Source organism: Leucopleurus acutus, assembly GCF_964270905.1.
Source record: "Leucopleurus acutus genome assembly, chromosome: 1".
Lineage (NCBI taxonomy): Eukaryota > Metazoa > Chordata > Mammalia > Artiodactyla > Delphinidae > Leucopleurus > Leucopleurus acutus.
This window is the reverse complement of record NC_139142.1, coordinates 116652160-116678689: the sequence shown is the minus strand read 5'-3', so window position 1 is coordinate 116678689 and position 26530 is coordinate 116652160.

Below are 26530 nucleotides of genomic sequence, written 5' to 3'. Positions count from 1 at the left end.
ACGAGGTTCTTGTAAACAGAGCCGTCCCAAACTTTTGGGTGGCTGTGTCTTTTTTATTTTAATTTCCCTAAGCTATAGGACCATAAGTGGAAGTGCCCTAGGCTCTGTTGCTTTGTTTTTTAGATGTTTCAGGAAACACCATACACTTCTCCAGAGTGGCTGTTGGCAATTTACATCCCGCCCACCAGCATAACAAGGCTCCCAGTTCTCCATGGCCTGTCCTGCCTTTCTGGATTTTACACTTTTTTCAGATGGCCCTTTTGACCGGGGGGCAGTGAGACTTCATTGTAGTGCAGATTTCCTTTGCAAGCTTGCTTGGTTGGCCAAAAAGGGCGTATGCGTTTTTTCCTGAATATATTCAGGAAAAAACGCATACGCCCTTTTTGGCCAAGTGCATCATTGTGGACGTTCTGCCTCTTTTCCTATGCTTTACATGCAATTCCTGTCTACCTCCTGAAATCGGTTTCCTGCAATTCTGCCCCGCTTTGAAGTCCTCTTGGCAGCCTTACTTCAATATATTTTTGGACGATAGCTGTCATTTATAACTCTGCAGGTTTGTGAATTACAGTGCCCCTGAGCTCCTTTCTTCAACTCGCTTTCTTGTGAGCTGTCCGCAACACCGCAGGATTGCTTCAGGCCCTAGTGTAGTTCCAGCACGGCACGCTGAGCCTTTGGTTAATTCCTCTTCCTGGTGGGAAATGAGAGTTAAATTTGCCCGTCCAGACACCTCCAGCTAGTCTCTCTTTCGTTCTCCCTATTCCTGTTCATTTTCCACAGAAATTACAAACTGGGCGAAACAGGAGGTTAAAGGCACTGACTCTCCAAGTGGGGAGAGTGTTAGTAAAGCATCTGGAATGTTGCACCCGAGTACCAGGGACGAAAACGAGACACATTTGAACACGTTTCCCGATCACACGGTGGATCATACTCTGGGTTCCACATGCATGTTTTAGCTGAAGGAAGAATCCCTTAAACCTGGAGAGTTGAGACCCATGGAATGGGTACCATGCAATATGACTTCAAAGGGTCTGCATTTGCTCACCGAACCTCACCAATCCTATCACTGCTGCGTTTATGCCGCTGTACACACGCTTGATTCTCTTTCGGAGACATATAAATCCGTAGGTTTTAAGATTATTTCTAGTCAGGTATATTCTTAGGCGTTTAATATGGGGTGTTGAGTCCACTTCATTCAGCAAGGGGTAGCTCTTGTCTATTGCATATTTGGCTTATGGAACGGTATCTGTGCTAATTTCAATCTCTGGTTTCATGCAGCACCCCAACTCACCTTTCCCCTTAAGCAAGCATAAGTTGGTTTTCTACATTTGACACCCTGTTCTGTTTTGTAATTCAGTTCCTGTGTAGCCAAGTTTACATTCCATGTAGTAGTGATATCCTATGATGTTTCTTTTTCTGTGTGACTTATTTCACTTAGACTCATCATACCTGCATGCACTCATTATGCTGCTACGGGCCTGATGACATAGATTTCATTGCTGAGTGATATTGCATTGTACGTAAGTACCACAACTTCTTTATCCATTTCTCGCTTTTTGCGATATTGAACTTGTACCGTAAACGAGGTTCTTGTAAACAGAGCCGTCCCAAACTTTGGGGTGACTGTGTCTTTTTGATTTTAATTTCCCTAAGCTATAGGACCATAAGTGGAAGTGCCCTAGGCTCTGTTGCTTTGTTTTTTAGATGTTTCAGGAAACACCATACACTTCTCCAGAGTGGCTGTTGGCAATTTACATCCCGCCCATCAGCATAACAAGGCTCCCAGTTCTCCATGGCCTGTCCTGCCTTTCTGGATTTTACACATTTTTCAGATGGCCCTTTTGACTGGGCGGCAGTGAGACTTCATTGTAGTGTAGATTTCCTTTGCAAGCCTGCTTGGTTGGTGAAAAAGGGCGTATGCGTTTTTTCCTGAATATATTCAGGAAAGAACACATACGCCCTTTTTGGCCAAGTGCATCATTGTGGACGTTCTGCCTCTTTTCCTATGCTTTACATGCAATTCCCGTCTACCTCCTGAAATCGGTTTCCTGCAATTCTGCCCCGCTTTCAAGTCCTCTTGGCAGCCTTACTTCAATATATTTTTGGACGATAGCTGTCATTTATAACTCTGCAGGTTTGTGAATTACAGTGACCCTGAGCTCCTTTCTTCAGCTCGCTTTCTTCTGAGCTGGCCGCAACACCGCAGGATTGGTTCAGGCCCTAGTGTGGTTCCGGCACGGCATGCTGAGCCTTTGGTTAATTCCTCTTTCTGGTGGGAAATGAGAGTTAAATTTGCCCGTCCAGACACCTCCAGCTAGTTTCTCATTGGTTCTCCCTATTCCTGTACATTTTCCGCAGAAATTGCAAACTGGGCCAAACAGGAGTTTAAAGACACTGACTCTCCAAGTGGGGAGAGTGTTAGTAAAGCGTCTTGAATGTTGCACCCGAGTACGAGGGGATGAAAACTGAGACACATTTGAACACGTTTCCTGATCACATGGTGGATCATACTCTGTGTTCCACATGCATGTTTCAGATGAAGGAAGAATCCCTTAAACCTGGAGAGTTGAGACCCATGGAATGGGTACCATGCAATATGACTTCAAAGGGTCTGCATTTGCTCACCGAACCTCACCAATCCTATCACTGCTGCGTTTATGCCGCTGTACACACGCTTGATTCTCTTTCGGAGACATATAAATCCGTAGGTTTTAATATTCTTACTAGTCAGGTATATTCTTAGGCGTTTAATATGGGGTGATGATTCCACTTCGATGAGCAAGGAGTAGCTCTTGTCTATTACATATTTGTCTTATGGAACGGTATCTGTGCTAATTTCAATCTCTGGTTTCATGCAGCACCCCAACTCACCTTTCCCCTCAAGCAAGCATAAGTTGGTTTTCTACATTTGAGACCCTGTTCTGTTTTGTAATTCAGTTCCTGTGTAGCCAAGTTTACATTCCGTGTAGTACTATTATCTTATGATGTTTCTTTTTCTGTGTGACTTATTTCACTTAGAATCATCATACCTGAATCCACTCATTATGCTGCTACAGGCCTGATGACATAGATTTCATTGCTGAGTGATATTGCATTGTACGTAAGTACCACAACTTCTTTATCCATTTTTCGCTTTTTGCGATATTGAACTTGTACCGTAAACGAGGTTCTTGTAAACAGAGCCGTCCCAAACTTTGGGGTGACTGTGTCTTTTTGAATTTAATTTCCCTAAGCTATAGGACCATAAGTGGAAGTGCCCTAGGCTCTGTTGCTTTGTTTTTTAGATGTTTCAGGAAACACCATACACTTCTCCAGAGTGGCTGTTGGCAATTTACATCCCGCCCATCAGCATAACAAGGCTCCCAGTTCTCCATGGCCTGTCCTGCCTTTCTGGATTTTACACTTTTTTCAGATGGCCCTTTTGACCGGGGGGCAGTGAGACTTCATTGTAGTGCAGATTTCCTTTGCAAGCTTGCTTGGTTGGCCAAAAAGGGCGTATGCGTTTTTTCCTGAATATATTCAGGAAAAAACGCATACGCCCTTTTTGGCCAAGTGCATCATTGTGGACGTTCTGCCTCTTTTCCTATGCTTTACATGCAATTCCAATCTACCTCCTGAAATCGATTTCCTGCAATTCTGCCCCGCTTTCAAGTCCTCTTGGCAGCCTTACTTCAATATATTTTTGGATGATAGCTGTCATTTATAACTCTGCAGGTTTGTGAATTACACTGCCCCTGAGCTCGTTTCTTCAACTCGCTTTCTTGTGAGCTGGCCGCAACACCGCAGGATTGCTTCAGGCCCTAGTGTAGTTCCGGCACGGCACGCTGAGCCTTTGGTTAATTCCTCTTCCTGGTGGGAAATGAGAGTTAAATTTGCCCGTCCAGACACCTCCAGCTAGTCTCTCTTTCGTTCTCCCTATTCCTGTTCATTTTCCACAGAAATTACAAACTGGGCCAAACAGGAGGTTAAAGGCACTGACTCTCCAAGTGGGGAGAGTGTTAGTAAAGCATGTGGAATGTTGCACCCGAGTACCAGGGGACGAAAACGAGACACATTTGAACACGTTTCCCGATCACACGGTGGATCATACTCTGGGTTCCACATGCATGTTTTAGCTGAAGGAAGAATCCCTTAAACCTGGAGAGTTGAGACCCATGGAATGGGTACCATGCAATATGACTTCAAAGGGTCTGCATTTGCTCAGCAAACGTCACCAATCCTATCACTGCTGCGTTTATGCCGCTGTACACACGCTTGATTCTCTTTCGGAGACATATAAATCCGTAGGTTTTAAGATTATTTCTAGTCAGGTATATTCTTAGGCGTTTAATATGGGGTGTTGAGTCCACTTCGTTCAGCAAGGAGTAGCTCTTGTCTATTGCATATTTGGCTTATGGAACGGTATCTGTGCTAATTTCAATCTCTGGTTTCATGCAGCACCCCAACTCACCTTTCCCCTTAAGCAAGCATAAGTTGCTTTTCTACATTTGAGACCCTGTTCTGTTTTGTAATTCAGTACCTGTGTAGCCAAGTTTACATTCCGTGTATTGGTGACATCTTATGATGTTTCTTTTTCTCTGTGACTTATTTCACTTAGAATCATCGTACCTGAATCCACTCATTATGCTGCTACGGGCCTGATGACATAGATTTCATTGCTGAGTGATATTGCATTGTACGTAAGTACCACAACTTCTTTATCCATTTTTCGCTTTCTGTGATATTGAACTTGTACCATAAACGAGGTTCTTGTAAACAGAGCCGTCCCAAACTTTTGGGTGGCTGTGTCTTTTTGATTTTAATTTCCCTAAGCTATAGGACCATAAGTGGAAGTGCCCTAGGCTCTGTTGCTTTGTTTTTTAGATGTTTCAGGAAACACCATACACTTCTCCAGAGTGGCTGTTGGCAATTTACATCCCGCCCATCAGCATAACAAGGCTCCCAGTTCTCCATGGCCTGTCCTGCCTTTCTGGATTTTACACATTTTTCAGATGGCCCTTTTGACTGGGCGGCAGTGAGACTTCATTGTAGTGCAGATTTCCTTTGCAAGCTTTCTTGGTTGGCCAAAAAGGGCGTATGCGTTTTTTCCTGAATATATTCAGGAAAAAACGCATACGCCCTTTTTGGCCAAGTGCATCATTGTGGACGTTCTGCCTCTTTTCCTATGCTTTACATGCAATTCCCGTCTACCTCCTGAAATCGGTTTCCTGCAATTCTGCCCCGCTTTCAAGTCCTCTTGGCAGCCTTACTTCAATATATTTTTGGACGATAGCTGTCATTTATAACTCTGCAGGTTTGTGAATTACAGTGCCCCTGAGCTCCTTTCTTCAACTCGCTTTCTTTTGAGCTGGCCGCAACACCGCAGGATTGCTTCAGGCCCTAGTGTGGTTCCGGCACGGCATGCTGAGTCTTTGGTTAATTCCTCTTCCTGGTGGGAAATGAGAGTTAAATTTGCCCGTCCAGACACCTCCAGCTAGTCTCTCATTGGTTCTCCCTATTGCTGTACATTTTCCGCAGAAATTGCAAACTGGGCCATACAGGAGGTTAAAGGCACTGACTCTCCAAGTGGGGAGAGTGTTAGTAAAGCGTCTGGAGTGTTGCACCCGAGTACCAGGGGACGAAAACTGAGACACATTTGAACACGTTTCCCGATCACACGGTGGATCATACTCTGGGTTCCACATGCATGTTTTAGCTGAAGGAAGAATCCCTTAAACCTGGAGAGTTGAGACCCATGGAATGGGTACCATGCAATATGACTTCAAAGAGTCTGCATTTGCTCACCGAACCTCACCAATCCTATCACTGCTGCGTTTATGCCGCTGTACACACGCTTGTTTCTCTTTCGGAGACATATAAATCCGTAGGTTTTAAGATTATTTCTAGTCAGGTATATTCTTAGGCGTTTAATATGGGGTGTTGAGTCCACTTCGTTCAGCAAGGAGTAGCTCTTGTCTATTGCATATTTGGCTTATGGAACGGTATCTGTGCTAATTTCAATCTCTGGTTTCATGCAGCACCCCAACTCACCTTTCCCCTTAAGCAAGCATAAGTTGGTTTTCTACATATGAGACCCTGTTCTGTTTTGTAATTCAGTTCCTGTGTAGCCAAGTTTACATTCCGTGTATTGGTAACATCTTATGATGTTTCTTTTTCTCTGTGACTTATTTCACTTAGAATCATCGTACCTGAATCCACTCATTATGCTGCTACGGGCCTGATGACATAGATTTCATTGCTGAGTGATATTGCATTGTACGTAAGTACCACAACTTCTTTATCCATTTTTCGCTTTCTGTGATATTGAACTTGTACCATAAACGAGGTTCTTGTAAACAGAGCCGTCCCAAACTTTTGGGTGGCTGTGTCTTTTTTATTTTAATTTCCCTAAGCTATAGGACCATAAGTGGAAGTGCCCTAGGCTCTGTTGCTTTGTTTTTTAGATGTTTCAGGAAACACCATACACTTCTCCAGAGTGGCTGTTGGCAATTTACATCCCGCCCACCAGCATAACAAGGCTCCCAGTTCTCCATGGCCTGTCCTGCCTTTCTGGATTTTACACTTTTTTCAGATGGCCCTTTTGACCGGGGGGCAGTGAGACTTCATTGTAGTGCAGATTTCCTTTGCAAGCTTGCTTGGTTGGCCAAAAAGGGCGTATGCGTTTTTTCCTGAATATATTCAGGAAAAAACGCATACGCCCTTTTTGGCCAAGTGCATCATTGTGGACGTTCTGCCTCTTTTCCTATGCTTTACATGCAATTCCCGTCTACCTCCTGAAATCCGTTTTATGCAATTCTGCCCCACTTTCAAGTCCTCTTGGCAGCCTCACTTCAATATATTTTTGGACGATAGCTGTCATTTATAACTCTGCAGGTTTGTGAATTACAGTGCCCCTGAGCTCCTTTCTTCAACTCGCTTTCTTGTGAGCTGGCCGCAACACTGCATGATTGCTTCAGGACCTCTTGTGGTTACGGCATGGCACGCTGAGCCTTTGGTTAATTCCTCTTCCTCGTGGGAAGTGAGAGTTAAATTTGCCCGTCCAGACACCTCCAGCTAGTTTCTCATTGGTTCTCCCTATTCCTTTTCATCTTCCATAGAAATTGTAGCTCTCTTTTTTAGATGATTTAGGAACCAGCATACACTTCTCCAGAGTGGCTCTCTGCAGTTCACACACTGTTCATCAGCATATAAAGGCTCCCTGTTCTCCATGGCCTGTCCTGCATTTCTGGTTTTTACAAATTTTTCGGATGGCCCTTTTGACCGGTGGGAAATGAGACTTCTTTGTTGTGCACATTTGCATTGCTTGCTTGCTTGGTTGCCCATAAATTGTGTATGCGTTTTTTCCTGGATATATTCAGGAAAAAACGCATACTCCCTTTTGGGCCAACTGCATCATTGTCGAAATTCTGCCGCTTTTCTTGTACTTTAAAGACGAGTGTAATCTATCTCTTGAAATCTGTTTCTTGCAATTCTGTCTTGCATCAGATCCTCTTCTTTGCCTTACCTCAACATATTTTTGGACGTTAGTTTTCATTTATAACTCTGCAGGTTTGTGAATTGCAGTGACCCTGAGCCCCATTTTTTAAGTTGCTCTTTTGTGAGCTGGCCTCAAAGCCGCAGGATTGCTTCAGGCCCTATTTTGGCTCCGGCGAGGCGGGCTGAGCCTTTTTTTAATTCTTATTCTTAATGGGAAATTAGAGTGACATGTGCCCGTCCAAACCCCTACAACTATTCTCTCATTGGTTCCCCCTCTTCCCGTTCATCCTCCTCACAATTTGTAAAATGTGTGAAACAGAAGTTTAAATGTGCTGATTCTCTAAGTGGGGAGGTTCTAAGTAACGTGGCTGGAATGATGAACAGAAGCACCAGGACAGGATAAATGAGGTGCATTTTAGACACATCTCCCAATCACATGGTGTACAGTCCTCTGGGTTTTCCATGCATGTTTTAGCTGTAGGAAGATTCCTTGAACCTGCAGATTTGGGACCCATTGAATGGGTACCAGGTAGTATTACTTTAAAGGGTGTGCATTTCCTCACCCAACCTCACATTTCTCTTAGCGTGAACAGTTTCCAGCCTTATGTCTCATCCTGCTATGGGTCTAGATGTGTTTAATCCATGTTGCATCACCGTCCCTGAGGAAAAGTTGTAAGAGGTTTTCTCTGTCTCTCTGTCATTTATTTTTTTCAATTTATTACTATGTTGGTTACAGCTGATTTTCAAAGCTCTGTTTCTTGCTGCTGTACATCCACTTGATTCACGTACAGAGAGACATCAATAAATTCTTTTTCAGATTCTTACCAGTCATAGATATTCTTTTCCGGTGACTTGAGTGTGCTGAGTGCAGTTCTTTTAGCTACCGTGTAGGCCTTGTTGATTATCAGTTTGGTATTTGGAATGGTATCTTTGCTAATTTCAACCTCCTGGATGATGTCTCACCCCTCCCCACCTTTCCCGTTTAGCAGCCTTACGCGTGTTTTCTACATATTTGAATATGTTTTTGTTTTGTAATTTATTTCATGTGTAGCCATTTTGGATTCCACCTTTAAGTGATATCTTATGATATGTGTCTTTTTCTTTTTGAATTATGTCACTTAGAATGATCATACGTAACTCCTCCGGAGTTGTTACAACTGGCCATATTTCATTGATTTCCAGGCTGAGTAATATTCCACTCTACATAAGTACCACATCTCTATCCATTTTTTCCCTCCAGAGACATTTAAGTTATATCCTAGTCGAGGATCTTTTAAACAGAGAGGCAGTAAACATTGGGGTGCCTGTGTCCTCTCGATTTTTGTTTTTCCCAAGATATACGCCCATGAGTGCAAGTGCCCTATGCTCTGTAGCTCATTTTTTAGATGCTTCAGTAAACACAATACACTTCTCCAGAATGGCCGTTGGCCATATACATTTCCACTATAAGCCTCACAGGGCTCCCTCTTCTCCTTGCCCTGTCCTGCATTTCTGGTGTTTACACTTTATGAGGATGGCTCTTCTGACTGATGCGAAGTGATATCTTTTGTAGTATTGATTTCCAGTGCCCACCTGTTTGGTTGGCTAAAAAAGTGTATGCCCTTTTCTTGAATATATGCAGAAAAAAACGCATACAGCCTTTTTGGCCAACTGCAATGTTGGCAATGTTCAGCCCCTTTTCTTGTGCTTAATGGCGAGTCCTTTCTACCTCCTCAAATCCCTTTCCTGCCATTCTCCCTAGCTTACCAATCCTTTTCTCTGACTTTCCTCAAGACATTTTTCAGTGATAGATATTTTCAACTCTGCAGTTTCATGAATTTTACTGCCCCTGAGTTCCATTGTTCAACTTGTGTTTATGGGAACTGGCCACAAAGCAGTGGGATTTCCTCAAGCCCTATACTGTTTCCATAGGCAACCCTAGCCTTTGGTCAATTCGTCTTCCTGATTGGAAATTAGAGTGACATGTGCCTGTCTGAACACCTAGGACTTGTCTCTCATTGTTCCTCATCCTTCCGCTTCATCCTCTGGACAAATTCCAAACTGTACGCAACAGGATGTTGACAGTGCTGACATCTCCAAGTGGGGAGACTGTTAGTAAAGACGCTGGAGGGGTGAACCCGAGCACCAGGAGATGAGGAGATGAGATGCCTTTTCCAAACTCTTCCCGATCAGACGGTATACCATCCTCTGGGTGTGACAGACATGTTTTAGCAGTAGGAAGAGTCCCATTCATGTAAGGAGAACACCAGGGCTTTTTCAAAATCAGTGTCTCCCCGAAACCCAAACTGGGGAGTTTTTTAAGCTACGGCTACACATATGTTCATTAAGGGCCTTGGGAAGTAGGCAGAGTCCAAACTTTAGATGACTGAAGTCTTCAGGGTCAGAAGCACTCACCACCGGCTTCCCTTAGGTTACACTTTAACTGTCATTGATAGATGATGTCAATAAAAATATCTATTCTTTTTCCGATTATTTCCCCTTATAGGTTATTGCACAATATTGAGTGTAGTTCCCTGTGCTATACAGTAGTTCCTTGTTGATGATCTATTTTATACATAGCAGTGTGTATGTGTTAATTCCAAACTGTTAATTTATCCCTCCTCCCACCTTTCCCCTTTGGTAATAATAAATTATAAGATTTTATACTTCTCAGAAATGGGGGAGCTGAAAGAGAGGTATCATTTTCAATGGAAAAGCATTTAAAACAAGATTGAAGCTTTAACCAAGATTATTAGATGTACATCCTTGGAAAGAAATCACTTCATTTCTCTAATATTGACCTGACAAATAAGACAAACCTTTTCACTGAACTTGCTTATAATAAAGTGATGGAAATATCAAATGGAAGTGTTAGAAACATCTTATTTTACCCGAGCCTTATAAACTGTTCTATGTTAACTACAGTTTGGCTCACACATCTGTTCATTGAAGTTACAATAGTCTCAATTTCTGTTACTGATCCTCCAGAGTGGACCCCAACAAGGGTCCCCCTGCCCAGTGTCATTGGGGCCAACAGATCGAGACTGAGTTTGGTTCCCAAGCAAAGGAAACTTTATATTTTCATCAGAGAATGGAGAGGTGAGAGCATGCACTACCCCGTGGGCTGTGGGCTGGGCTGCTGTGTAGAGATCCTGTCAGAGTCAGTGAGAGGGAGGGGGCGGAGCTCTCAAGGGCCGGGTTGGCTGCAGCTCAGGCTCTATATCTCAGAGTCTGCACTGGGCCCCAGGAGCTGAGGTGTCGACCCAGCCATTCTGCACCAGGAAATCTGGTCTGAAGTGCCAGGTGTGGAACCTCTGTATGCGGGACCCTAGGAGCACGTGAAATTAGACAAAGCACAAAGGATAAAAAAGGTCAGACTTGACTTTATTGCCCACATTCTATTTTTATCTCCCAGGGATTTTTAATGGGCTTTGCTGGGGACAAACCCCTCCTCTGCCTTTTGTCCCGTTCCTCATTCTTGGAGTGCTGAGGGTGCAGACCCTTCTTCTGTAACTGCTGAGTGCTGAGTTGGGAGCCCTCATACCAGGGGACGAGGGTCAGAACTTCTCCCCAGCAGCCTCCAGGTGACGTTGATTGGCCCCAGGACCCCTGCCTCCCTGCTCGTCCGCCTGAGCACCAGCATTGGAAGTGTTATAGATTCTAATGACCTTTAAGGGTCCAGGAAAGAGATGTGCAGAGACGCTGTGGGGGCCGGTTTCACCCCGCCCCACATTTGTTCGGCCACCTTAGGCTGACCGTTTCTGCCAGCTTAGATGCTCTGACCAGTAGTCTGCTCTTTCTTCAGTTAGGCCCCTGAATTAACGTAAAAACAGCACCAGGTGTCAGAGCCCTGCCCGCTCAACTCCCAGACAGTCCAGGGTCAGTGGTGATCAAGGACCATGATGGCCACTGAGTCAACAGCCTTTTGAAGTAAACAGGAGTCCAGCCGGTCTTATTGGCCACCATCATCACGGTGTCTGTAGGCTTTTCTATGGTGACAGTGTGATATACGGTTCCCCCGCCAAGATTATTAGCTCCCCTCCGGGTGCAGGAAGTCCTGCAAGCAGTAGTCTACTCCTTCGGGACACACTATTGTTGTTTTATAGAGAAACTCCAGGTCAAGTGATGTTCACACGAGTCGTCATGGTGCCCTGTTGCCCCCGGTTATCTCTCTGGATGTTGGAGTTGGAGGGCCTCCTCACTCGAGGTCGTTGTGCCCACGGAGTGAACCCTGCAACTTCAGGGCATGATTGGTGATTAGGATCACCACGTGGGGTCCTTTTCCCTTAGGAGGGAGGTGGCCTTTTGGGCTGCTGATTTCCAGGTTTTTAGATACCGCCAGTATCTTGGCCAGATGTGGCAGTGGGCCAAGCCCCTTGGTGACTGTAGTTTATCCTACCTGGATGGCATTCTTGTGTTGTTCCATTTCAAGTGGTCCCAGTTTTTGCACTAATTCTCCAATGGCGATTCACCTTTCACCGGGAATGGAAAGGTCAAAGGGTTTAGCTCAATTAGGGAGTTCCAGGGCAAGGGTCTGAATTGACTGCTCTTTCCATTCTTGAAAGGCCACTTCTGGATTCTGTTCAAAAGGATCATCATCTTTTCCTTTCAGTGTTTCATATAGAGGCCCAGCTAGTAGACTGTAGTTAGGGATCCAGAAGCAGCAAACCCTGGCCTCCCCAGGAACCCTTAAGCTGTCTTCTAGTTTTAGAAAGGGGTAAGGCTGCAAATGGTTTCTTCCCTTTCCTGGGATGGGCTTCTCTGACCTTGTGTGAGAATGAAGCCCAGGCAGGTCACTGCAGTCTGTGATATTTGAGCTTTTTCTTGGACAACTTCTATCCTTTATTGGCTTGGTAGTTCAGAGGCCTCCTTAGTAGGGCTGGCGATCAGAATGTCGTCTGCATATTGAAGGAGGGTTTCCTTTTCCAGAGGTAGAACTTTTCGGTCTTTAGCTAAGCTTTCCCCAAAGATGGTGTGGGAATTTTTGAACCCTTGGGGCAAGACGGCCCGGAAGTATTGTTTTAGTTGTATGTTGAGTCCTGCCACTCACAAGCCAAAATTTCTTGTGACTCTGGGACTAATGGAATACAAAAGAAGGCATCATTGAAGACTAATACAGAATACCATGTCCTGGTGGTTGGTAGAATGACCAGCAGGGTGTAGGAATCAGGAGCAACTGGAGGTATATCCTCGGTGGCTTCACTGACTGTCCTGACATCCTTTACCAGGTCCCCAGCAGCCCATGGGGCTCTCGTGGTCAGGCCAATCCCAGGATATGGAGCTCTCCTGGGCAGGTACCCCACCCCCAACCCAGCCCACGGGGCTCTCATGGTCAGGCCCCTCCCAGGATACAGAGCTACCCTTGCAGGTACCGTGGCAGGGCTGGGCACACAGGAACCGTGCACATAGCCCTCATTGAAGAGCACCCCCAGCTCACCTGTCGCTCAGAGCTGACACAGAGCACCTCAGAGCAGGACTTGAACTAACAAACAGCAGCTCCGACAGGTCTGTGACCCTGGGCATCACTCTGTGTGGCCTCCCTCCACCTGGTCTTCCAGAGATTTCCACTGCACCCGGGGCACCAGGCCTCTGTCTCCAACCACCACCCACCCCTCCTCTCCCTGACTCCTGGGTTCCTCTCATTAGGAGAGGGTTTTCTTGAAGTTGTCTCCCACTCATGGGCCAGATAAAATGATTAGAAAACAAGCCAAAGCTGCAGCCCCTTGTCTATCCTGACTCTCAGGAGCCCACACCTGTTCCTTGGACCTGGCCGGTTCAGCAAGTTCCATTTTCTGCAACTGTGAGCCCCTGAGGGGTGATGATTGGCTGACCTGGGCAGCCTTACCATGCCGGCCAGCCCTCCCCAGGTGTGCCTGGGTTGAGATCAATATAAATACCACTCCAGGCAGCAAAAGCCCCTGCAGCTGTGCCTGACGCCATTTTCTCTGCCCTGTCAGCAGTCTCGGGGCTGGGCTGGTGGGAGGGAGTGAGAGGCCACGGCTTTGTGGGTGGCCCAGTGTGAGTGGGGTTCTACTGGACTTTCTGCAGCAGTTGCCAGGCTGCCACCTGCTAAAGAAGAGGATGTGTCACCCATACCTGCTGCTGGAATTTCTCCCTGGGCAGAGGTGAGGAAGGAAAAAAGCAGTGGGGGCAGGGACAGGACGGGTATCTCAGGCAGGGAAATGGAAATCTTCCAGAAGAGCACCCAGGGCCAGGACCATCCTGGCTGGCCTGCAGGCACCAAGTCAGCTGGCATGCTGTCACTCGTGTGGCTCCATGGCCCTTCCTCTAGGCTTTCAAGTCCTTGTATATATTCAGGTGTTTTACCTGGGAAGGGCGGGAACAGTTCAGCAGCAACTGGCCTGGGGCTCAGCTCACGTTTACTCACAGATGCCTCGGCACGGTGCCCCAGCTTTGCAATGAGGACGCTTGTTGTGTGGGGGCTGCTGGCTGAATGGGAGACGATTCCCCACCACTGACCAACTTCAGAATTGTTTACAACTGGAGCAAGTGCCCTGATACGGTTTTCCTCTGAGTAACTGGTGGGTTCTGTTTTTTTTTTTCTCTTTTTCGTTTTTGGTTCAAGGTAGATTTTATTCCTCTTTTTTGTATTTACAGATATAAGCATGGAAATAATTTATTCATATAAATACATGTATGTGAAGGGAATAATTGTTTTTTCTGTTTTATTTTTTAAATTTTATTTCTTTTTAATTTTGAATTTTATTTTATATTTTTATACACCAGCTTCTCATTGGTTATCTATTTTATACATATAAATGTTTACATGCCAATCCCAATCTCTCAACTCCTCCCACCACCACCCCTCCAAGAGCTTTCCCCCCTTGTTGTCCATAGATTGTTGTCTACATCTGTTGCTCTATTTATGCCTTGCAAAACGGTTAATCTGTACAGTTTTTCTAGGTTCCACATATATGCATGAATATACAAGATTTGTTTTTCTCTTTCTGACTTACTTCACTCTGTATGACAGTCTCTAGATCCATCGACGTCTCTACAAATGACCCAATTTCATTCCTTTCATGGCTTAGTAATATTCCATTTTATATATGTACCACATCTTTATGCATTCGTCTGTCTGTGGGCATTTAGGTTGCTTCCATTACCTCGATATTGTAAATAGTGATGCAATGAACATTGCGGTGAATGTCTCTTTTTGATTTATGGTTTTGTCTGGGTATATGTCCAGTCCTGGGATTGCTGTATCATATGGTAATTCTATTATTAGTTTCTTAAGAAACTCCATATTGTTCTCCATAGTGACTGTATCAATTTATATTCCCAACAATAGTGGAAGAGGCTTCCTTTTCCCCACACCCTTTCCAGCATTTGTTGTTTGTAGATTTTCAGATGATGCCCATTCTAACAGGTGTGAGGTGATACCTCATTGTTGAGTCCATTTCGTTGAGCAAGGGGTAGGTCTTGTCTATTACATATTTGGCTTATGGAACGGTATCTGTGCTAATTTCAATCTCTGGTTTTATGCAGCACCCCAACTCACCTTTCCCCTTAAGCAAGCATAAGTTGGTTTTCTAAACTTGAGACCCTGTTCTGTTTTGTAATTCAGTTCATGTGTAGCCAAGTTTACATTCCGTGCATTAGTGATACCTTATGATGTTTCTTTTTCTGTGTGACTTATTTCACTTAGAATCATCGTGCCTCAATCCACTCATTATGCTGGTACAGGCCTGGTGACACAGATTTCATTGCTGAGTGGTATTCTGTTGTACGTAAGTATCGCAACTTCTTTATCAATTATTTGTTCTCTGGGATATTTAACTTGTACTGTAGAAGAGGTTCCTGTAAACAGAGCCGTCGTAAATTTTGGGGTGGCTGTGTCTTTTTGATTTTAATTTCCCTAAGCTATAGGACCATAAGTGGAAATGCCCTAGACTCTGTTGCTTTGTTTTTCAGATGTATCAGGAAACACCATACACTTCTCCAGAGTGGCTGTTGGCAATGTACATCCCGCCCATCAGCATAACAAGGCTCCTTTTTCCCCATGGCCTGTCTTGCCTTTCTGGATTTTACACTTTTCTCAGATGGCCCTTTAGACCGGGGGGAAGTGACACTTCATAGTAGTTCGCATTTCCATTGCAAGCTTGCTTGGTTTGCCAAAAAGGGCGTCTGTGTTTTTTCCTGAATATATTCAGGAACAAACTCATACGCCCTTTGTTGCCAAGTGCATCATTGTCGATGTTCTGCCTCTTTTCCTATGCTTTAAATGCAAATCCAGTCTACCTCCTGAAATCGGTTTCCTGAAATTCTGCCCCGCTTTCAAGTCCTCTTCGCAGCCTTACTTCAATATATTTTTGGACGTTATCTGTCATTTATAACTCTCCAGGTTTGTGAATTACAGGGCCCCTGAGCTCCTTTCTTCAGCTCGCTTTCTTGTGAGCTGGCCGCAAACCCGCAAGACTGCTTCAGGCCCTAATCTGCTTCTGGCAGGGCACGCTGAGCCTTTGGTTAATTCCTCTTCCTGGTGGGAAATGAGTGTTAAATATGCCCGTCCAGACACCTACCTCACTCTCAACCCCTTGGTGATGTGGGTCCTCTGGTTTTTGGCCACCTTTGCTGGGTTCCTCACCTTTCGATGATGTGGCCCCACTAGTGTGAGGACACTCCTGCTTGGTTCTCATCCACGTGGTTATGTGGACCCCCTGGTGAGAGTCTGTTCCTGGCTTTGTTCCTCACCCACCTGTGAGGGAGACCCTCTGCTGATAGGTCACTCCTGCATGGCTGGCACACATTGCCTTGGTGAAGTCAGCCGTGTGGTGGCAGTTGGAGCATGCTGGGAATCTCTTCCCCCTGGTGATGAGGGCCCTCTTGCGTCAGGCCCTGACTGCTGGGCTCACCAACTTTTCTTAGTGAGCCCAGTGATGCTTTGGCACTCCTCTTAGGATCCCATCTCCATGGGGATGTGGGCCTTCTGCTCTGAGGTCCCAACGGCTGGGTTGTTCACATTTTCATGATGTGGGCTCTCTGGTGTTAGTTCACAGAAGCCTGGATCCCATAGCCTCTGTGCTCTTGGCCGCCTGCTGGGAGGTTCCAACTGCTGGATTCCTCACTTTTTTAATTTTTTGGGCCCTCTGTTGTGAGGATCCTCCTGCCTGCCTCACTCCCAGCCCCTTCGTGATGTGTGTCATCTGGTTTGAGGCCACATGTGCTGGGTTCCTCACCTTTCGATGATGTGGGACCAATGGTCTTAGGAGACTCCTGCCTGGTTCACATCCCCTTGGTGATGTGGGCCCTCTGTTGAGAGTCTGATCCTGGCTGGGTTCCTCACCCATCTGTGAGGTGGGCCGTCTGATGTGAGGTCATTCTTGCCTGGCTTGCTCACCTCGCCTTGTGGACATGAGCCCTCTGGTGGCACTTGGAGCCTGCTGGGAGCCTCCTCTCCTCGGTGATGAGGGCCCTCTGGCGTCAGGCCCTAACTGCTGGGCTCCCCACATTTTGTGATGTGTGCCCAGTGGTGCGAGGACACTCCAGCCAGGTTCACATCCCCATTGGGGTGTGGGCCTTCTGCTCTGAGGTCCCAAAGCCTGGGTTGCTCACAGTTTCATGATGTGGGCTCTCTGCTGTTAGTTCACTCCTGCCTGCATCCCATAGCTTCTGTGCTCTGGGCCGCCTGCTGGGAGGTTCCAACTGCTGGATTCCTCACCTTTCTTATTCTTTGGGCCTTCTGTTTTTAGGCTACTCCTGCCTGCCTCACTCCCATTCCCTTTGTGATATGTGTCCTCTGATTTGAGGCCACATGTGCTGGGTTCCGCACCTTTCGATGATGTGACCCCACTGGAGGGAAGACAGTCCTGACTGGTTCCCATCCCCTTGCTGATGTGGGCCCTCAGGTGAGAGTCTGATCCTGGCTGGGTTCCTCACCCTTCTGTGAGGTGGGCCCTCTGCTGTGAGGTCAGTCATGCCTGTTTGGCACACGTCACCTTGGCGACGTGGGCCCTCTGGTGGCAGTTGGAGTGTGCTGGGATCCTCCTCCCCTCGGTGATGAGGGCCCTCTTGCCTTAGGCCATAACTGCAGGGCTCCCCACATTTTCTGATGTGTGCCAAGTGAGTGAAGAGACTCTTGCCAGGTTCCCATCCCCATGGCGATATGGGCCTTCTGCTCTGAGGTCAAAACGGCTGGCTTGCTCACAGTACCATGATGTGGGCCCTCTGCGGTGAGTTCACTCCGGCAAGGATCCCTTATCATCGGTGCTCTGAGCCGCCTGCTGGGAGGTTCCAACTGCTGGATTCCTCAACTTTTTTATTCTATGTGCCCTCTGTTGTGAGGCTCCTCCTGCCTGCCTCACTGCCAGCCCCTTGGTGATGACTGTCTTATGGCTTGAGGCCACATGTGCTGCGTTCCTCACCTTTCGATGATGTGACCCCACTCGTGTGAGGACACTCCTGCCTGGTTCCCATCCCCTTGGTGAGGTGGGCCCTCTGGCGAGAGTCTAATCCTGGCTGGGTTCCTCAACGTTCTGTGAGGTAGGCCCTCTGCTGTGAGGTCACTCCTACCTGGCTGGCACACGTCACCTTGGAGACGTGAGCCCTCTGGTGGCAGTTGGAGCGTGCAGGGCGCCTCCTCCTCTCGGTGATGATGGCCCTCTGGCGTCAGGCCCTAAATGGTGGGCTCCCCACATTTTCTGATGTGCGCCCAGTGGTGCGAGGACACTCCAGCCAGGTTCCCATTCCCATGGGGATGTGGGCCTTCTGCGCTGAGGTCTCAACTCCTGGGTTGCTCACAGTTTTGTGATGTGGGCCCTCTGCTGTGAGTTCACTGTGGCCTGGATCCCATAGCCTCGGTGTTCTGGGCCGCCTGCTGGAAGGTCTAAATGCTGGAATCCTCACGTTTTTTATATTATGTGCCCTGTGTTGTGAGGCTACTCCTGCCTGCCTCACTTCAAGGCCCTTGGTGATGTGGGTCCTCTGGTTTGAGGACACATGTACTGGGTTCCTCACCTTAAGATGATGAGGCCCCACTGGTGTGAGGATAATCCTGACTGGGTCCCATCCCCTTTGTGATGTGGGCCCTCTGGTGAGAGTCTGATCCTGGCTGGGTTTCTCACCCATCTGTGAGGTGGGCCCTCTACTATCAGGTAACTCTTGCCCGGCTTGCTCACCTCGCCTTGTTGACATTAGCCTTCTGGTGGCAATTGGACCCTGCTGGGAGCCTCCTCAGCTCTGTGATGAGGGCCCTCTGACGTCAGGCCCTAACTGCTGGGCTCCCCAACTTTTCTTAGTGAGCCCAGTGTTGCTCAAGCACTCCTCTTAGGTTCCCATCCCCATGGGGATGTGGGCCTTCTGCTATGAGGTTCCAACGGCTGGGTTGATCACAATTTCATGATGTGGGCTCTCTGGTGTTAGTTCACTGTGGCCTGGATCCCATAGCCTCTGTGGTCTTGGCTGCCTGCTGGGAGGTTCCAACTGCTCGATTCCTCAACTTTTGTATTCTATGGGTCCTGTGTTGTGATGCTCCTCCTGCCTGCCTCACTCGCAACCCCTTCGTGATGTGGGTCTTCTGGTTTGAGGCCACATGTGCTGGGTTAGGCAACTTTCAATGATGTGGCCCCACTGGTGTGAGGACACTCCTGCCTGGTTTCCATCCCCTTGGTGATGTGGGCCTTCTGGTGACAGTCTTATCCTGGCTGGGTTCCTCACTCTTCTGTGAGGTAGGCCCTCTGCTGTGAGGTCAATACTGCCTGACTTGCACACATCACCTTGGTGACGTGGGCCCTCTGTTGGCACATGGAACCTGCTGGGAGCCTCCTGCCCTCGGTGATGACGGCCCTCTAGCATCAGGCTCTAACTGCTGGGCTCCCCACGTTTTCTGATGTGAGCCCAGTGATGCCAGGACACTCCTGTCAGGTTCCCATCCCCATGGGGATGTGGGCTTTCTGCTCTGAGGTCCCAATGCCTGGGTTGCTCACAGTTTCATGATGTGGGCTCTCTGCTGTTAGTTCACTCCTGCCTGCATCCCATAGCTTCTGTGCTCTGGGCCGCCTGCTGGGAGGTTCCAAATGCTGGATTCCTCACTTTTTTTATTCTTTGGGCCCTCTGTTTTTAGGCTCCTCCTACCTGCCTCACTCCCATCCCCTTTGTGATGTATGTCCTCTGATATGAGGCCACATGTGCTGGGTTCCTCACCTTTCGATGATGTGGCCCCACTGGTGGGAGGACAGTCCTGACTGGTTCCCATCCCCTTGGTGTTGTGGGCCCTCTGGTGAGAGTCTCATCCTGCCTCGGTTCCTCACCCTTCTGTGAGATAGGCCCTCTGCTGTGAGGTCACTACTGCCTGGCTGGCGCATGCCACCTTGTAGACGTGGGCCCTCTGTTGGCAGTTGGAACCTGCTGGGAGTCTCCTCCCCTCAGTTATGAGGACCCCCTGGCGTCAGGCCCTAACTGCTGGGCTCCTAACATTTTCTGATATGTGCTAAGTGGTGCAAAGCCACTCCTGCCAGGTTCCCATCCCAATGGGGATGTGGGCCTTCTGTTCTGAGGTCCCAACAGCTGGGCTGCTCACAGGTTCATGATGTGGGCCCTCTGCTGTGAGTTCACTGCGGCCTGGATCCCATAGCCTCGGTGCTCTGGGCCACTTGCTGGGAGGTTCCAACTGCTGGATTCCTCAACTTTTATATTCTATGGACCCTGTGTTGTGAGGCCAGTCCTGCCAGCCTCATTCTGAACCCCTTGGTGATGTGGTTCCTCTGGTTTGAGGACACATGTGCTGGGATCCTCACCTTTCGATGATGTTGTCCCACTGGTGTGGGGACACTCCTGCCTGGTTCCCATCCCCTTGGTGATGTGGGCCCTCTGGTGAGAGTCTGATCCTGGCTGTGTTCCTCACCCTTCTGTGAGGTGGGCCCTCTGCTGTGAGGTCACTCCTGCCAGGCTGGCACACATCGCCTTGGCGACGTTGGCCCTCTGGTGGCAGCTGGAGCCTGCTGGGAGCCTCCTCCTCTCGGTGATGAGTGCCCTCTAGCGTCAGGCCCTAACTTCTGAGCACCCCACGTTTTCTGATGTGAGCCCAGTGATGCCAGGACACTCCTGTCATGTTCCCATCACCATGGGGATGTGGGCCTTCTGCTCTGAGGTCCCAATGTCTGGGTTGCTCACAGTTTCATGATGTGGGCTGTCTGGTGTTAGTTCACTCTGGCCTGGTTCCTCTAGCCTCTGTGCTCTGGGCCGCCTGCTGGGAGGTTCCAACTGCTGGATTCCTCACCTTTCTTATTTTTGGGCCCTCTGTTATGAGGCTCCTCCTGCCTGCCTCACTCCCAGCCCCTTGGTGATGGGTGTCCTATGGTTTGAAGCCACATGTTCTGGGTTCCTCACCTTTAGATGATGTGGCCCTACTCATGTGAGGACACTCCTGCCTGGTTCCAATCCATTTGGTGATGTGGGCCCTCTGGTGCGAGTCTGATCCTGACTGGGTTCGTCACACTTCTCTGAGGTGGGCCCTCTGCTGTGAGGTCATTCGTGCCTGGTTGGCACACATCGCCTTGGCGACGTCAGCCCTCTGGTGGCAGTTGGAGCCTGCTGGGAGCCTCCTTCCCTTGGTGATGAGGGTCCTCTGGCGTCAGGCCCTAACTGCTGGTCGCCCAAAATTTTCTGATACGTTCTCAGTGGTGCGAGGACACTCCTACCAGAATTCCATCCCCATGGGGATGTGGGCCTCCTGCTCTGAGGTCCCAATGGCTGGGTTGCTCAGTTTCATGACATGGGCCCTCTTCTGTGAGTTCACTGTGGCCTGGATCCCATAGCCTCGGTGCTCTGGGCCGCCTGCTGGGAGGTTCCAACTGCTGGATTCCTCACTTTTTTATTCTATGTGCCCAGTGTTGTGAGGCTACTCCTGCCTGCCTCACTCCGAGGTCCTTGGTGATGTGGGTCCTCTGGTTTGAGGACACATGTGCTGAGTACCTCAGCTTTCGATGATGTGGCCCCACTGATGTGAAGACACTCCTGCCTGGTTCCCATCCCCTTGGTGATGTGGGCCCTCTGGTGAGAGTCTGATGTTGGCTGGGTTTCTCACCCTTCTGTGAGGTGGGACCTCTGCTGTGAGGTAACTCCTGCCTGGCATGCTCACGTTGCCTTGGCAATGTGAGCCCTCAGGTGGCAGTTGGAGCCTGCTGGGAATCTCCTCCCCTCAGTTATGAGAGCTCTGGATAAAACACATATGCCCTTTTTTGCCAAGTGCATTATTTTCCAAGTTCTGTCTCTTTTCCTATGCTTTAAGAGCTACTCCCGTGTACGTTCTGAAATCAGTTTCCAGCAATTCTGCCCAGCATTCAAGTCCTCTTCGCAGCCTTACTTCAGTATAATTTTGGATGATAGCTGTCATTTATAACTCCGCAGGTTTCTGAATTACAGTGCCCCTGAGCTCCTTTCTTCAACTCGCTTTCTTGTGAGCTGGCCGCAACACCGCAGGATCTCCTCAGGCCCTAATCTAGTTCCAGCATGGCACGCGGAGCCTTTGGTTCATTTATCTTCCTGGTGGGAAATGAGAGTTAAATTTGCCCGTCCAGACACCTCCACCTAGTCTCTCATTGGTTCTGCCTATTCCTGTTCATTTTCCACAGAAATTGCAAACTGGGCCAAACAGGAGGTTAAAGGCACTGACTCTCCAAGTGGGGAGAGTGTTAGTAAAACGTCTGGAATGTTGCACCCGAGTACCAGGGGACGAAAACTGAGACACATTTGAACACGTTTCCCGATCACACGGTGGATCATACTCTGGGTTCCACATGCATGTTTTAGCTGAAGGAAGAATCCCTTAAACCTGGAGAGTTGAGACCCATGGAATGGGTACCATGCAATATGACTTCAAAGGGTCTGCATTTGCTCACTGAACCTCACCAATCCTATCACTGCTGCGTTTATGCCACTGTACACACGCTTGATTCTCTTTCGGAGACATATAAATCCATAGGTTTTAAGATTCTTACTAGTCAGGTATATTCTTAGGCGTTTAATATGGGGTGTTGAGTCCACTTCGTTGAGCAAGGAGTAGCTCTTGTCTATTACATATTTGGCTTATGGAACGGTATCTGTGCTAATTTCAATCTCTGGTTTTATGCAGCACCCCAACTCACCTTTCGCCTTAAGCAAGCATAAGTTGGTTTTCTACATTTGAGACCCTGTTCTGTTTTGTAATTCAGTTCCTGTGTAGCCAAGTTTACATTCCGTGTATTAGTTATACCTTATGATGTTTCTTTTTCTGTGTGACTTATTTCACTTAGAATCATCGTACCTGAATCCACTCATTATGCTGCTACGGGCCTGATGACATAGATTTCATTGCTGAGTGATATTGCATTGTACGTAAGTACCACAACTTCTTTATCCATTTTTCGCTTTCTGTGATATTGAACTTGTACCATAAACGAGGTTCTTGTAAACAGAGCCGTCCCATCTTTGGGGTGGCTGTGTCTTTTTGATTTTAATTTCCCTAAGCTATAGGACCATAAGTGGAAGTGCCCTAGCCTGTGTTGCTTTCTTTTTTAGATGTTTCAGGAAACACCATACACTTCTCCAGAGTGGCTGCTGGCAATTTACATCCCGCCCATCAGCATAACAAGGCTCCCAGTTCTCCATGGCCTGTCCTGCCTTTCTGGATTTTACACTTTTTTCAGATGGCCCTTTGACCGGGGTGAAGTGAGACTTCATTGTAGTGCAGATTTCCTTTGGGAGCTTGCTTGGTTGGCCAGAAAGGGCGTATGCGTTTCTTCCTGAATATATTCCGGAAAAAACGCATACGCCCTTTTTGGCCAAGTGCATCATTGTCGACGTTCTGAGTGTTTTCATATGTTTTCAGTGCAATTCCTGTCTACCTCCTGAAATCGGTTTCCTGCAGTTCTGCCTTGCTCTCAGTGCCTCTTCATAGCCTTACCTCAATATACTTTTGGAGAATAGTTGGCCTTTATAACTCTGCAGGTTTTTGAATTGCAGTGGCCCTTAGCTCCATTTTTCAGCTCTTATTTTTGTGATCTTGCCTCATATCCACAGGATTTCTTCAGGCCCTATTCTTCTTCTGGGGCGCCTTGCTCTGCCTTTGGTTAATTCTTCTTCCTGATGTGAAATTAGAGTGACATGTGCCCATTGAAACCGCTACAGCTATTTTCTCACTGGTTCCCCCTATTCCCATTCATCCTCCGCACTAACTGCAGACTGTGCGATACCGGAACTTAAAGGCATTGACTCTCCATGTGGAGATGTTGTTAGTAAAGTGGCTGGAATGTTGATCCGGAGCCCCAGGAGAGGAAAATGAGGTGCATTTTAGAAACCTTTCCCGATCATATGGTATACCATCCGCTGGATTTCCCATGCATGGTTTAGCTGTAGGAAGATTCCCTTCAACTTGGAGTGTTGGGACCCTTGGAATAAGTAGCATGAAGTATTGCATTAAACTTTCGGCAGTTGCTCACCAAAGCTCTCCAATCCTTTCAGCCCCAAGTGTCCAGCCTTATGTCTTATCCAGCTGTGGGTTTATATGTGGTCATTCCAGGTTGCATCACAGCCCCTGAGCGAATTTTGTAAGAATTTTTCTCTCTTTCATTGTTTCTGCGTTTTGGTTTTAAAATTTATTTCTATAATGGGGTTTAGCTCATTTTCACTGCTGTGTTTGTGCCGCTCTGCGCACACTTGATTCCCTTATGGAGATATATCAATACATGGGTTTTAAGATTCTTATTACTCAGATATATTTCTCTGCGGTGTATAGGGTGTGTTGAGGCCAGTTCATTGAGCGAGGTGTAGATCTTGTCTGATACCTATTTGGTTTATTGAACGGTATCTGTGCTAATTTCAAACTCTGGTTTTATGCATCACCCCACCTCTCCTTTCCCCTTAAGCTGACATAAGTGTGTTTTCTAAATGTGAGACACTGTTCTGTTTTGTAATTCATTTTTTGTGCAGCCATATTTATCCTCCCTCTATAAGTGATATCTTATGATATGTTTCTTTTTCTGTTTGACTTATTTCAAGTAGTATTATCGGACCTCAATCCACTCTTTATCCTTCTACTAGCCTTATTACATTGATTTCATGGTGAAGAGATATTCCATTGTACATAAGTACCACATTTTCTTTATCCATTGTTCTCTTTCCTGGGATATTTAAGGTGTACTGAAGTTGAGGTTCTTGTAAACAGAGTAGCCCTAAACTGTGGTGTGCTTGTGTCTTGTTGATTTTTAGACTTCCCTAGATATACTCCCGTGATTGGAAGTGCCCTATGCTCTGTCGCTCTGTTTTTTAGATGATTTAGGAACCACCATACACTTCTCCAGAGTGGCTCTCGGCAGTTCACACACTGTCCATCAGCGTATAAAGGCTCCCTGTTCTCCATGGCCTGTCCTGCATTTCTGGTGTTTACAATTTTTTCGGATGGCCCTTTTGACCGGTGGGAAATGAGACTTCTTTGTTGTGCACATTTGCATTGCTTGCTTGCTTGGTTGCCCATAAAGTGCGTATGCGTTTTTTCCTGGATATATTCAGGAAAAAACGCATACTCCCTTTTGGGCCAACTGCATCATTGTCGAAATTCTGCCGCTTTTCATGTGCTTTAAAGGCGAGTCCAATCTATCTCTTGAAATCTGTTTCTTGCAATTCTGTCTTGCATTCAGATCCTCTTCTTTGCCTTACCTCAACATATTTTTGGACGTTAGTTTTCATTTATAACTCTGCAGGTTTGTGAATTGCAGTGACCCTGAGCTCCATTTTTTAAGTTGCTCTTTTGTGAGCTGGCCTCAAAACCGCAGGATTGCTTCAGGCCCTATTTTGGCTCCGGCGAGGCGGGCTGAGCCTTTTTTTAATTCTTATTCTTAATGGGAAATTAGAGTGACATGTGCCCGTCCAAACCCCTACAACTATTCTCTCATTGTTTCCCCCTCTTCCCGTTCATCCTCCTCACAATTTGCAAAATGTGTGAAACAGAAGTTTAAATGTGCTGATTCTCTAAGTGGGGAGATTCTAAGTAACGTGGCTGGAATGATGAACAGGAGCACCAGGAGAGGATAAATGAGGTGCATTTTAGACACATCTCCCGATCACATGGTGTACAGTCCTCTGGGTTTTCCATGCATGTTTTAGCTGTAGGAAGATTCCTTGAACCTGCAGATTTGGGACCCATTGAATGGGTACCAGGTAGTATTACGTTAAAGGGTGTGCATTTCCTCACCCAACCTCACATTTCTCTTAGCATGAACAGTTTCCAGCCTTATGTCTCATCCTGCTGTGGGTCTAGATGTGTTCAATCCATGTTGCATCACCGTCCCTGAGGAAAAGTTGTAAGAGGTTTTCTCTGTCTCTCTGTCGTTTATTTTTTTCAATTTATTACTATATTGGTTACAGCTGATTTTCAAAGCTCTGTTTCTTGCTGCTGTACATCCACTTGATTCACGTACAGAGAGACATCAATAAATTCTTTTTCAGATTCTTACCAGTCATAGATATTCTTTTCCGGTGACTTGAGTGTGCTGAGTGCAGTTCTTTTAGCTACCGTGTAGGCCTTGTTGATTATCAGTTTGGTATTTGGAATGGTATCTTTGCTAATTTCAACCTCCTGGATGATGCCTCACCCCTCCCCACCTTTCCCGTTTAGCAGCCTCACGCGTGTTTTCTACATATTTGACTATGTTTTTGTTTTGTAATTTATTTCATGTGTAGCCATTTTGGATTCCACCTTTAAGTGATATCTTATGATATGTGTCTTTTTCTTTTTGAATTATGTCACTTAGAATGATCATACGTAACTCCTCCGGAGTTGTTACAACTGGCCATATTTCATTGATTTCCAGGCTGAGTAATATTCCACTCTACATAAGTACCACATCTCTATCCATTTTTTCCCTCCAGAGACATTTAAGTTATATCCTAGTCGAGGATCTTTTAAACAGAGAGGCAGTAAACATTGGGGTGCCTGTGTCCTCTCGATTTTTGTTTTTCCCAAGATATACGCCCATGAGTGCAAGTGCCCTATGCTCTGTAGCTCATTTTTTAGATGCTTTAGTAAACACAATACACTTCTCCAGAATGGCCGTTGGCAATATACATTTCCACTATAAGCCTC